The 12,833-nt window shown below is 50.4% G+C and overlaps 1 long non-coding RNA gene across 2 annotated transcripts in view; it reads left to right on the forward strand.

The window, feature by feature from the left end:
- Nucleotides 1-5,786: 5,786 nt before the first annotated feature.
- The window catches only part of LOC148055738 (uncharacterized), a 29,677-nt gene continuing 22,630 nt past the window's right edge, over nt 5,787-12,833 (forward strand). For both annotated transcript variants that reach the window (XR_015705103.1, XR_015705104.1), the window contains exon 1: nt 5,787-5,977. This is a non-coding gene — a long non-coding RNA (uncharacterized LOC148055738). The remainder of the gene's footprint in view (nt 5,978-12,833) is intronic.

The raw sequence follows: 12,833 nt of genomic DNA on the forward strand, positions 1-12,833 counted from the left end.
TCTGACAACTCACACTCCCGGTTTCAGTGAGGGCTTTCGGTCACGTAGGACTCCCCCTCCACGGAAAGCCCAGAGGAGGATGCAGGCTGTGTCCCCACACTGCTACCCGGCACGGCATCGGCGGCCACTGTGCCTCTGCCATGCAGCCGCGCAGGACGGACATGGCCACCTGGGCAGCATTTCTGCCACGCTCTCCTTGAAGATGGCCATGCCCCGGGAGCTCTCTCTCCTCCAGCAACGTCTGCTGGAGGAGTTATTTGTCCCTCTGACACCAGCCATAAATTTCAAGGCCAGAAGGAGCCATTACGGTCAGCTAGCATGACCCCTGATATAACACAGAGCATGATTTGTGCGTCAAGCCCAGGACTTTCTTTGAAGATCTAATAAATCTTTGGGAAAGGCAGTCAGTCCTGATTTAAAGGCTGCAAGCCATTGCACCGTGTCCCCGGGTAAGCTGTTGAAGTGGTTAATTATCCTCGTGGTGTGAATACACGCCTTTATTCCTGATCCGAGCTGGCCTGCCTGGGTGCACACGTGGCAGTGGCATCACGTTGTGCCTCTTCTCGCTGGAGCGGCAGATCCTCCGGGCACACGGCTCTTCCCGGGGCAGGGTTGTCAGCCGTGGTCAAGTCACCTCCCGACTTTCCCTCTGACAAGCCAAACAAATCAAATTTCTTTAGACTGATTGATCAGCTCACTTCTGAGAGGTGTAACGCAGCTACATGGATTTTTTTCCATGCAGTGTGTCTCTTTCACCAGGACGTCGTGTGGGTCCGAGTCAAATGTAAAGTGGAAGGGGGATCGGGAGTTTTGCCAGTCACCCCATGCCAGCGCCCGTGCTCTCAGGTGGGTGCCCCAGCCCACCTGCAATTACCTGCGGGTCGAAGGCACTCCCCATGGACGGAAGAGAAATGTCCCCCCTGGTTAACTTTCTGACCCAAGCGGGAAGAGCGGAGAGCAGTGTTTCTGAAAATCACAGCTGGGAGGGCAGGGAGTGAACGTGCAAAGGATAAGAGACCCTCTGGCAGGTTGATCTTTCTCAGATAAAACACATGAAAGAGGTTAAAGCCTTTACAATGTCTGCATGAGCTACGTGACCTCCACCCTGGCTGAAGGGATGGGGCTCCTGCCCCGGAGGTGGGTGCTTGCGGCCCGGGGAGGGTCTGGCCCCCGCTCTGTGCAGATTAACACTGAAACCCAAGGCCTCTTCCAGGCAACACAGGCTGGGGCAGATCCTGCTGGGGCTGGATCTCCCACACATTTTGCCTCCCGCCTGCCCCTCTGCAGCTCCGCCTGGGCAAAATGCACTGCCTGAGTTTTTGGTCCACCCCGTTACTGCCACCCAGCTCCTCCCCACCTCACCAGCCAGAGCTGGGGATGAACAAAATGGGGTGTGCTGGGCTAGGAAGAGCCAGAGCCTGGGTGAGCTTCTCCCCCTTGGCAGCTTTCCCTTGCTCAGGATGTGGGGGAACAAAGTTTGTGTCCCTGCTCAGGTGCAGGCCCAGATCTCGGTGTCCCACACGCCAGGCAGAGGCTCTCAGCAGGGGACCATCAGCCTTTCTGAGAGATGGCCAAAACCTATCTGGACTGAAAAATCCAGTATAGTCAAAATCACTAAATACCCTTCACCAGAAAGCTGCAGATCTGGCTAGCTGGCATTTGCTGCATGCCATTTTACAATTTCCAGCTTCCCCTGGTGTGAGCAACAGGGCGAGATCTGCAACCCAGCCGCCTCTGGGAAAGCAGAGTAGATTGCTTTATCCCTCTTCAGCTCAGCCAGGGGTGACCCTGACCCATTCCCCAAGCCAGCCCACCCCATGCTGTGCAAGTCCTTCTGCCATGGGAAGAAAGGAGCCGGCTACCGAGGAAGTTCTTGCTTCCTCCAGCTGGGTTTAGCAGGGCCAGAGCCTGTTAACACATGGAGTTTATGCAGAACCCTTCTCATTTCCTGAGCGAGGATCAAGGGGTTTGATTTTCTTTTGTTTGGCAGAAGATAAATCGCAGAAGGGAGTGTTACTTCAGGCTGCCAGGTTGATCTGCGAGGAGCTGGAGGAGTCTGCCTTGCACTGGGGAGGGCAGGAGGTGAACTTAAGTGGGGGATTCTCACAGGACTGGTGCTTTAAAAGCAATCTAGAGGCCAGGATGAATTGGCTGCTAGATTTTAAATCAATCCTTCCACTCTTGAGGGCAAAAAACCAAATTCCTCTAAAAGGGTCAAATATAGTAGAATTAGTCCGCATCTTTTCACTGGAGGTCATTGCATCTTTCCACCTGCCGCAGGATGGAGTGCTGTGGGTACTTCGATGTTCAGCAGCTGACCCTTCATCACCCGCATTTCAGGCTTAATGCTAGACAGAGGGTCTAAGGAGTTCTGCTTCTTGTTCCTGTACTCTAGCCTGCCCACTTATACAACTAATGAGTTGGATTAATAGGAACGGCTGGTTTGGGGCTCTCTAGTCTGGGCAGGCCTGGCAGGAATAGAGGTCCCTTCAAGCCTGTGGGTCAGCTGGCACAGGTAAGAGCTGTGTCTGTCCTGATATTGCCTTTTTAGGAGCACAGCAGACATCTGCACTGCCCTTCAGAGGAGGCATTTTGATGCAGTGGCTTTGTCTATCTTGGCTTCCTTTTCTTGCCTTGCCCTGGAGACTAAATTCTCAGGTCATGAGTGGGGCTTTCCAAAGACAAGTCTGAAATAAACCATACCTTGTTTATTTGCCCCAAAGTACTGGCCATGATTCATCTGCAGATTTAATACTAGTGCCTAGATGGATGCTCCTGTTCTATTGATTTCTATAGCTCTGCTTACAGTTAATGAGTTTAAAATCATGGGACTGGACAGGATCTCCCGGGTTGTTGTGTTGCATCTTCTTCTGTCACATAGTCATGTTATGCAATCTCCTTCATAGGCTTGCAAAGCTTCAGCTTAAAACTAGACAGCACTTTGCTCGTAGGATTCCTGCAGGAAAGCCTTTGCAGAATTTCATTCCTCCAGCAGTCATTAATTCTGTCATTTCTCTTCTAAACATAGTCAGGAATAGTTTAGAGGCATTTGCTCAATGGCCAGCATTATCCTCAAGCTTAAATAACTCATCTGCCTTCTTAGTGGACATGTTGGAAAAAGAAGTGGTTATGGAGAGTGGCCACGTCCCCATGCAGCCCCCCAAGCTGCAGGGAGCTGCCGGGGTCCATCAGAGCACAGGGCCGAGGGCCGAGCTGGCGCAAGGAGATGTCCCCAGCAGCTCAGGCATGGTCCTGAGCACTGCTGAGGTCTCAGCGGGTCCTCATCCCCTGGCACCGCTCTCTCCCGGCCCTTCTGGACATATTCTAGCTGATGCCGCCTCCGTTTGCATTTGCCTTTTCTTAGCTGTGAGACACTTGTGGCTCAAAGCCATCTCATGCCTGAGTGATCTATCTCTGCTGCTTTGTGGATAAGCTGCCAGCATGTAGCAGAAATTCTTGTTTCTAGTGTCCAAGTACATGGCGGTGCATTTTTTACTGCTAAATTACATCCCATTTGTCTCAGTCTCATCCTTAAGGGCATCCAGCTCCTCCTACAAAATAGTCCAACCCTTATCAGTATCAGCAGTGACTCCCAACTTCACGTCATTCCTGCTCTCTCTGCTAGGGTCGTTTAAAGAAAATACAGATTAAGATAGTATCCAAGACAGCTCCTCGATGAACTCTACCAGGAGCTTGCTGCCAAATTTTAATTCCCCTTTCAGCACAGCCTGTTTTCTACCCATTGGCTGGTTTTTGACCTGGACTAAATCTCTTTCACTACACCTCATCTTAATGAGCACATTCCTGCTTGGCAACAAGGAATCAGGCAGACCTGGTCTCCCCCGTGTCTTGACTCAAGCAAGTCAGGCACAGACTACAGCTGGGAAACCTATCCCCTCCTTCGTTCAATTTATCATGCACCATCTTGTATTTCTCCATCCTTCCTGCAGAGTTTGTCCCAACACCTTTTTCCTGCACAGGCCAGATGACCCAGTGTGTGGCTACCCCCACTGCCCTCCCCAGTCCTGTCTCCTTCCCTAACCCCAGCTACAATGTTGGCTCTTCTCCCACCCCTTCCACAGTCCCCGGCTTGGTGGCTTTATGAAAAGCTGTAGCTATCAGCCTTACAATTGCAAATGGTTGTCCTTTCTGCACACTGGGTTGGAGATATCCTTGTCCCCTTGACCTGATGTCCTCGCTCTTTATCCCTGCTTCTCTCTTGGCTCATAAAGCTCAGGTCTTTGCACCCATTTCCTTTTGCGCCATGCTGTCCCCCATAGCTGCCGCTGACAAAAGAGACAAAACATTTAGTTCACATTGGGGTGACAAAGTGTTTTCTTCATGTTGGGCCAATGCCTAGAGTACCTGAGCTAAGCCACGTATTTTTGTGTATTTCCTCCTGCCAGGTTCTTCTTTTCTTTACTGCTCTCCCGTTTGCTCTCTGTTGGTCCCCTCTGCATTTTTAATACTGCTGATGTTAAAGTTTTATAAGCTCGGGCTGGCTTTTTTATGGGTGTAATATTCTTACAGTTCAGAATGTTTTTGCAATATTATCTTTATTTTTTCCCACACTCAAAGCTCCTTCAGTTGGCTCCTTCAGATGGAGGTGGCTTTCAAACTTTAAGCAAGGGAAAAAACCTGTCTTCCTCCTCCTCCTCCCCATTTTGGAGCTCTGAAGCTTTTTAATGTCAGAGTGTGCTTGTGGATCTGAGCGCAAAGAAAGTGGGGAAACAGAGGAAAAGCGATAGATGGCTAATATTGCTGGGAAATGAACTCTGTGACATTCATTTGGTCTGTTCTGGCCCTCCTGAACTTGTCTGGGAGTTACTTAGAGCCAGTTGCTCTCTCTTGTTGTGCTGTGGGAAGCTGAGAGCCACCAGATTCTTCAAGCTTCGATCTGGATACCTCCTGCAGTCACTGAGATGACTGCCACTTGCTGCTTGGGAAAAAAACAACCGTGCCAAGTATGGTGCGCAAACTCTCCAGCAAAAGAGGTGGGTGCTGGCAGGGGTGGGTGGATGGGGGTCCTAAAGGTTGTGCTTCAAGCTCCATCTGCCCTCATAAAACATTCCCCAGAGAGGCAGCTAGGTGGAGAAACAGATGTGCTGTGGTGGGACAGGCACAGAGGCCACTTGCTTGAGAGGAGGATGGAGTGTGATCTCTTTAAAAATCTCATCTTTTTTGTTCTCATTACATTGCCCCCAAGACAAGTCTGATTTAAAAAAAAAAAAAAAAAAGAAACACAGTGGTGACATTTTTTTGCTGTTATGGAGTATATCTCCTAATATATATTCCCTTTGTAGAGTAGATCATATGTCAGCTGGATGCACGAGACCCCAAGAATAGATGAGAATTTGTGGGCTGCATGAAGACACCCCTGAGTTGCACAAGGAGTGGCATTAGATGCAGTAAATATATGCCAGTCTCTTTCTACCTCTTTTATAGGAAGCAATCACAGAGCTTTTTCAGTGCAGGGGAAAGTACACCTGTGCTCAGCCACCAAACAAATCCTTTCTTCGCTGTTGAGCCAGGTCAAATCCTGTGCCCTAAAGGGACCCCATATCACGGAAGACCATTTTTCTTGTCCTGAACCATTTCCAGCCAGCCTGAGGTGCTGAGCTCTGAAGTAATTTCAATAGTGGTTTCTTTCTACAATGCTAGCACAGCTTCTTAAACCACCTTACTAGTAATTACCAAGTGAGCTGGCAGCAGATCTGGGTGATGGGTGGTGCTATTCCAGAAAATGAGACACAGTGAGTTACATGACCGGCACAAGGTCATGTAGAAGGACTGTAGCAGAGCAGCGCTTCCCTGTGCACTAATTCTGAGCCTTCATCTAGTCAGTATAACAGAATGCAGTCAGCCACTGCCTAAACATTTACTTCCAGGTGGATTTTGGTACCCTTAGGATTGGCTGACAGTCAGGCAAAACACCGGCTCTCCACCTCTTTGCAGTTCTGCGCACTCCTGGCAGCAGGTGAGTTAAAAATGGGTAGAAAAGATCATTCAGTTATAAAGAGGGGAAAGACTTCCATTTTTCAGCTGTGTCTACTTCAGTTTCACTTGAAGGAGTTATCTCGGCAATTAAACCTTAACTCAGCCACTGCATGGCACCATGACAGGTACTTCCCGCACCCCCTTCACATGAATACACCTTTCAAAGCCTCTTACGATGCACAGCACAAGCTGGTGGTGGTTGCTACCATGCAACACCAGCAAAGCTACTTTTTAATCACTGTTTTTCTGTGATATGATATGCATCTAGCTTAGAGATGTTTGCTGCATGTATATTCACAGGAATGAGCTACTGTGTATGGGCAGACAGCAAACGGCCTCGTGTTGGCCTTAAATGGGATGCCAACCAGCCTGGCGGTTTGGCACATGTCTGTGTGCTCTCTGAATAGGCAAAACATCTCTATGGACTGGCACAGATGTGGTGGGATCGAGGGCAGGGCCATGACCCCATGACCACATGTCTTCCCGCAGCCTTACCTGCTTGTGGCCGAGGGGTGGTGATGCATTCAGGAGATGCTCCCAGTTCCCCTGGGGAGATCAGATTTACATGAATGCAAGGCAGAGATGGATAGAAGAAGTCTTTGTTTCTCTACAGTCACAGATCTAGAGGGGACAACTTGCTTTTAATTTGGTTCACCTGGAGAGCTCCATGTCTCTCTTCTTGGTGCTTTGACCGCTGGTACCGCTCAGGACATGGAGGAGCCAGGGCTTCCCAGGGGCTGTGCAGCCCTTGGGCTTGTGACAGGCACCTCTGGGCTCCCCAGGGCTCCTTGCAGATTCACAGCTATGGCTTGAGCTATCCTCACTTCCCAGGGCTTTTCTCTCCCTCCCAGGGCACCTCTTGATCTGCCCAAGGGAAAAAAAATCACATTTCATTGGAAGAAACATTTGATGAGCAGCTTCATTCATTTTCAGCCAATTAGTGCTGGTTAAACCAATCATCAGAAAACCAGGCATGGGTTAACAACTTCATTTAAAACCTACATGGGTACATTTGCAACAGCCGATACTCTATAAAAGATACAGACACATGGTGGTAGTAATGTAGTTTGTGCACAGGATTTGGTAGAAAGTGGTTGTTCGTTACACTGGCCTGTACTGCAGATAACGTTTGTGCAAAAGCTTTTTGCCTCCTAAGTAGCTGGAGGAAGATTTTGAAGCCTTGGCAATGTTTCCAGGCTTCCTCTCCCCACCAGCGACAGCAAGAGCAGTCAGTGCTACCTCTCACAGCTGGGAGAAGCCGGTGACTTCCTCCCCACGGTGACCAGTTCTGGTGGCACAGATTTGCTGCTTTCCTTATGTCCAGCCCCTTGTGCCTTTCCAGAGGAAACCGGGGCAGGAGGCTTCTGCTCTGTATCTGTAACTGGCTTCCACCTTGGCAGAGGATGAGACATGGCCTGATTTCCTATTTATCTGAGCCCAGATGGGTTTTCTCAATTGCACAGCATTGGACAGGAAAGCGCCTTTGCACATCTGTAGCCCAGAAGTCACACAGTGAAAGGGTCAGGCATGGGGCTGGGAGTCATGGCACGGATGCAGACCTTGCCAGCGTGGCCCCCTGCAAGGGCAAGGGGACAAGGTGTGCCTTACCTCCGGGTATGAGGATGGCATGGAGTGGGGACACCCCTGCTTTGGAGCTTGGCACTGGAGGAGCTCACAGCCAAGGACTCCTCTCCGTGGCTCCTTCTGCCTGCCCTGTGGGAAGCATTTGGAGGGCCCTCCTGGCCCACCACCAAGCATGAAGGCCAAGGGGCAAGGCTGGAAAACTACCTTTTCCCTCCTCTAGCCCTGAGCAGGTGCAGTCCACCCCGTGTAACATGAGTGGGATCGTTCTGGAATTAGATCGAGGGTCCAACCCTGAACCCCTGGCCCTGGCCATGCTTCTGAGGCTTTCACCAGGGCTTTGCTCCAACTCTCCTCACCCTTGAGACCTCATGGCTTCCAGCCAGGCGCTGCTGCAGAGCCTCAGGCATCACTCAGCATCCCCGGCAGCACGCAGCCAGCTGGAGGCAAGCGACCTGTGGCTGACGGCTCCGGCTCCTTACGCAAGCTCTTGGCCACAATACTTCACTCCTTTTAAGAGCAGGGTGATGCTCTGGAGGACAGCTCTGCTTATCTAAGGCAGGACTGGAGTGGGACAGCCTGCGATCTGGCCGAGTCTCAGCTGCCCTTGGGAAGCTCATGGGGATCCTGCTGGCGGCTGATAAATGCCAACAAAAGGATGTCAAGTGTGAGCGGTTGCTTCCAGGTTTGTTTATTCCTCTGATTTCTACAGAGACACACAAAGAGTCCACACGCAATCTGCACAGAGCACTCTTTATAAAAATAAATAAAAAGGCCCTTGCTGTTCAAAATCAGCTTCCCTCTGGGTCTATTTTAGCCCATTGCCTTAGCAGCAGCTCCTTCAGATGCCGGGACTCTGCTGATGAGAGTTAGTCACTTCTGTCCCTCGGCAGGCGTCTCAGTAATTTTCCCCAGCCGGTTACGTCAGTGAAGCCCTGCACCAGCAGTGCTCCCCGATTATGCAAGCTACATTCGCAGATAAGCTCAGGTTTGGTCTTTTTAACCTTTATTCACCAGCTCATTGCAGGGAGAGCTGCAATAAACCTTTTCTGATAAAGCCCAGTAATATATTGACAAAAGAAAAGCATGTCAGTGGTAATAGATTATATTTGTGGGAAATTGAAAGAAGAAACAAAGAAGCCAGTTGCAGCCTATAGGCACAGCTGAATCTGTAGCAGTACCATCTCTTGAAAAGAAAGACACACTTTTCTAGTTCATCCAGGCAAAAGCAGGGACAAAGATTTTATCTGGGGTTTCAGTTTATTAGCCAAATGCTCTGCGGTCAGGGGTTTTGCAAGACTGAGCTACCTCTCTGCTCCCTGTGAGGCACCCTAGAGCCTGCTCACAGATAGTGCAGGAACTCCTCAATTACAAGGTAGGAGCCTTCTACTTTTTTTTAATTTCTGCCCCCTCTTTTTTTTTTTGGATGGCTATGTTCATTTAATCTTTGTAAAAGGGCATTGGAAGGGGGAAGATGTCAGCAATTTTCTTCACCAGGAGCATCTGGAAATGTTTTTATTCACCCAGCCCCAACGTCTCCTCAGTAGTCCAAGCCTGTTCTTCATTCCCACTGTATCCAGGTAATAGAAAATCAGGGGACTGGCATAGAGTCACTGGCCTGGGTCTCCAGTCGAAAAATTCCCCACTTTGACCTTCCTGCCTTGCCGACTGCCAAGTCCTCCCTCCTGGTCCCTGGCAAGTGCTGAGGAACGGCTTGTGCTTGAGAGTCCCACTGCAGGGATCCTCCTACAGACCCCTGCTTGTGGTGGGATCTGCAGCCCTCACTGTCCCAATGATAATGTCTGAGATCTCTCCTATATCTGCAGCGCTGAAGTGCAGGAGGTGGCGTGATGCCCTCTCCTCTTCCCTCCTTGCCCCAACAAGCCAAAGGGTGGGCATGAAGCAGGGGGCTGATACATTTAAAAACTTGTGCAGTGGGAAGCGTTTTGCCAAGCTCCATGGTAGCTCCGTGCCAAGTCCAGTTCAAAATGAATAGGCTCGTACAGTGTGATTCTGCCAACCATTCGGTTCTGGATCGGGCACTAAATCTGGCTGTAAAGAGAAATAATTGACTGACTGGTTAGGCTTTCTTAGGGCAGTAAGTAACTATAGAAACTCCCTGCCTGTCAGACAAAGGTGTAGCAGAGCTGTGTTTGGCTGATTGGAGCCAGATCATGTCAGTCGATGCAGCAAACTTTGCAATAGGTGCTCAGTGCAAAATGCCATGTGCTAGTGTTTCCCCGTGGATACCAGGATAGCAAAGGTAATGCTGGAAATAGAAAAAAATCACTTATCATCTCTGGCTGTGTGCGTCACAGCAGAGTAAATGTTAATATCCGTATAACTGAGCTCAAGAGGTTCCTGTTAGCTACGGTGTTCTCGTTGGAGTGATGGGGAGCTGAGCCCGACAAATAAAACTGTTCCACATTTTTCAAACAAATATTTTACAGGTCCTGAAACCCTGCAGTCCTGGGTTGAAAGAAACTGGCAATAGATTTGTGCTCCATTGGGCAAATATTTCTGCCTAAAGAAAAATCCAAGTACTTTCTTTTTAACATTTTAAAGAAAACTGCTTACTGTTGGGACATTTCAAAACTTCCCCAACACCACTGAAAAGGGTAAAGATGAGAAAGAGAAAGATAGAAGCAAAGCATTGCAAAGCATTTGTCATAGATTGAATTGAATGCTTTAAGTGACTCCAAGTCATCAGGGTTTCTCATCTGCCAAAAAAGAAAGGCAGTCCTTTGCATCCAGCTGCAATGACACTGTCTTCCCCTTCTTTGTCTCAGCCAGGAAAGTCCAGCAGCGACACAGCCTGGAGCTGTGTGACCTGAGGGGAGAACTTGGAAATAGCAGCACTCTGCCAGTATATGTCAGGAAATCTTGAAACTGCAAGATTTCAAATGTGTTATCTGAACCAGTGCTCAGTGCATGGGGAAAAAAAAAAAACCGATGCAGGGAAAGGGTAAGGCGTGCTAGAAAGTTTGAGAATTACACGTGCGTGGGCAAACCCAGGTAAATGCTGGCTGCTGGTCAGAGAGCTGGAGGCTGCCTTGTGCCCCTGAGGAGCCCTGAGAAGCCATGTAGGTTAAATCCTTCTTCTCCTCCCCACATGCACCTGCCTGTGGTCCCATCCCTGTCCCCCCACCAGCCTGCAGACTCCCTCCCAAACAGCAGGGTGGTAGATAAAGCTGGAAGCTTAAACTGTTCATGCCAAGCTAGCGATTAGGAAGCAGCGTGCCGATGTTTACAAGGGGAATGAGGACAGCTTACTCCACAAGCCAACAAAAAGACACCAAGCCGTGCAGGAGGGATTGGGCCGGGGCTAATGTGCCACAGGCTCTGCAGCATGCTTAGCCTTCACGCTGGTGAGCTGGTCGGTATTGCACCAGCTCTATCAAATGTCAACCCACCGCGTATGGGTCTCGGTGGGACAGGAGGCTCCAAGATAGCTCACTCCCACCTGAGATCCTGCCAGCACTACTGCAAGACCCAAATGCAGGAGTAATGTGAGACCAAGGGAGTGTGTCTGGGGCCCCAGTCTGCTTCTGAGATGCTCCCCTCGCATGAACAGCGCCTGTCCCGGGAAGCAGCACCCTCAGGAAGGCTGACCGCAACCAGGTCCCACACCAGCCCCAAGTGGTTTTCCTCTTCTCCCACATGATCCCATGCTTTGAGCCCTCTCAACTATTCAGTGTCAAAAGCATCAAGTACTAAATTTGAGGTAGCATGTTCCCACGCGGCACTGTGAAATATTTAATATTAGGATGCTGTATTTGGGGCAGGCAGCATTTTTAACAAATGGGATGTGGTGAAACAGTGCTCTTTTGGCTCACCAAGCAAACTGCCTGCAAGGACAATGAGCAGGTACAAAGCAATGAAAGAGATCTTTAGGTCCTTTGAATGAAGAAGAAAATCCTTGAATTAAAAACTAGCACTTATATCCAGAAGCAGACCCAGTGTTACTAGGAGGATTAACAGTAGCCAGGCATTTTTCATTAAGCGTGGAGCTGCAAACCGCTCCTGTGGCATGGGCCTCATTACAGAGGATGTGTCAATCCATCTGAGGCTGAAGGCAACAGAAATAAAACCCGACAGTACAAGGCAAGCCCACCCAGCCCCTGCACGGGCCTTTCTTAGCTCTGGTGCCTGACGCCCATGACATGGCAGCACGGCTTGGCTGCAGACAAAAATGTGCTTTTGGGGACTTGCTACATCATGCTAATGTCTCCCATGACGATTGCTTCGATCCATGTAGAGATCAATCCTGCTTACCCCGGGGTCTGCAACATGCCACAGCTGGAGCATTAAATATGAACGCTGATGTAAATTTTCCCCAAATACAGGCTTGACACTAACTTGGTACTCCCATTTGGTCTCCTTTCTAATGAGGGCTTTGCCCATGCTTAGTAATGCAACTAGCACACACGCTCGGGGGTTAATAAACCTGCTTACAGAGCTGTGAGCAACTGCTCTCAAGTGGGGGAGGCAGGGGGGCACATGCACGGCCGCCACCTCTGTGACGCCAAGGTCCCCTCTGCCCGGGATATTTCAGCTCACTAATGCCATCGCCTCCCTTGCCTCTCCTACGTGGAGCATTTCTGATGCAGACGCCACTGCCTTGGCCCTGACGTCTGTCCTTCGCAGAGCAGGAGGAGGAGGCGGAGGAGGAGGGCTGGATCCCGCTGTCACACCATGGCTGGATGCGAGCGGCCCGTGGGAGGCGTGGGGGACACTTCCCGGCTGTCCCACGTGTGCCGCAGCCGCTCGTGTGCGACACGCCAGACCCAGGACTTCACATGCGGCCGCTCCGCAGCATTGCCAGCTGCCCTTCTAATAAGCACTAATTCAATTTTCGGCTTTGCTCCTTGATCCTTTCATGCTGCCTCCTGAGCTGCTTTGCGCCGATGTCTGCTGATGTCAGTGGCCACGGGATGGGGAGGAGAGGGACCGGCTGCTGAGGGGGGGCCAGGGGGTCGCCTCCACCCCCAGGCTGGGGCGCGCAGGCTCCCCAGGAGCCTCCCAAACGACGAGAGGGGCGTTACGAGTGGGTACCGCAAGGCCAGATCCAGGGGTGGGATTAAAATTTTGTGTCAGCGGTATGAGAAGTCGTCTGTCATGCTCTGAGGGGAAGATTAGTGAGCTCAAACTCAGCATGAAATTCAGGAAGAAAACCTTATCACACGCCAAAAAATTTTTGCCACGTGCTCTAATCCTCCTGGAGGGGGCTGAATAACAAGCAGCACAGCCTGAAG

The sequence above is a fragment of the Nipponia nippon genome, unplaced genomic scaffold, assembly GCF_047370975.1.
Source record: "Nipponia nippon isolate SJK-2023a ecotype South Korea unplaced genomic scaffold, ASM4737097v1 scaffold_2, whole genome shotgun sequence".
Classification (NCBI taxonomy): Eukaryota; Metazoa; Chordata; class Aves; order Pelecaniformes; family Threskiornithidae; genus Nipponia; species Nipponia nippon.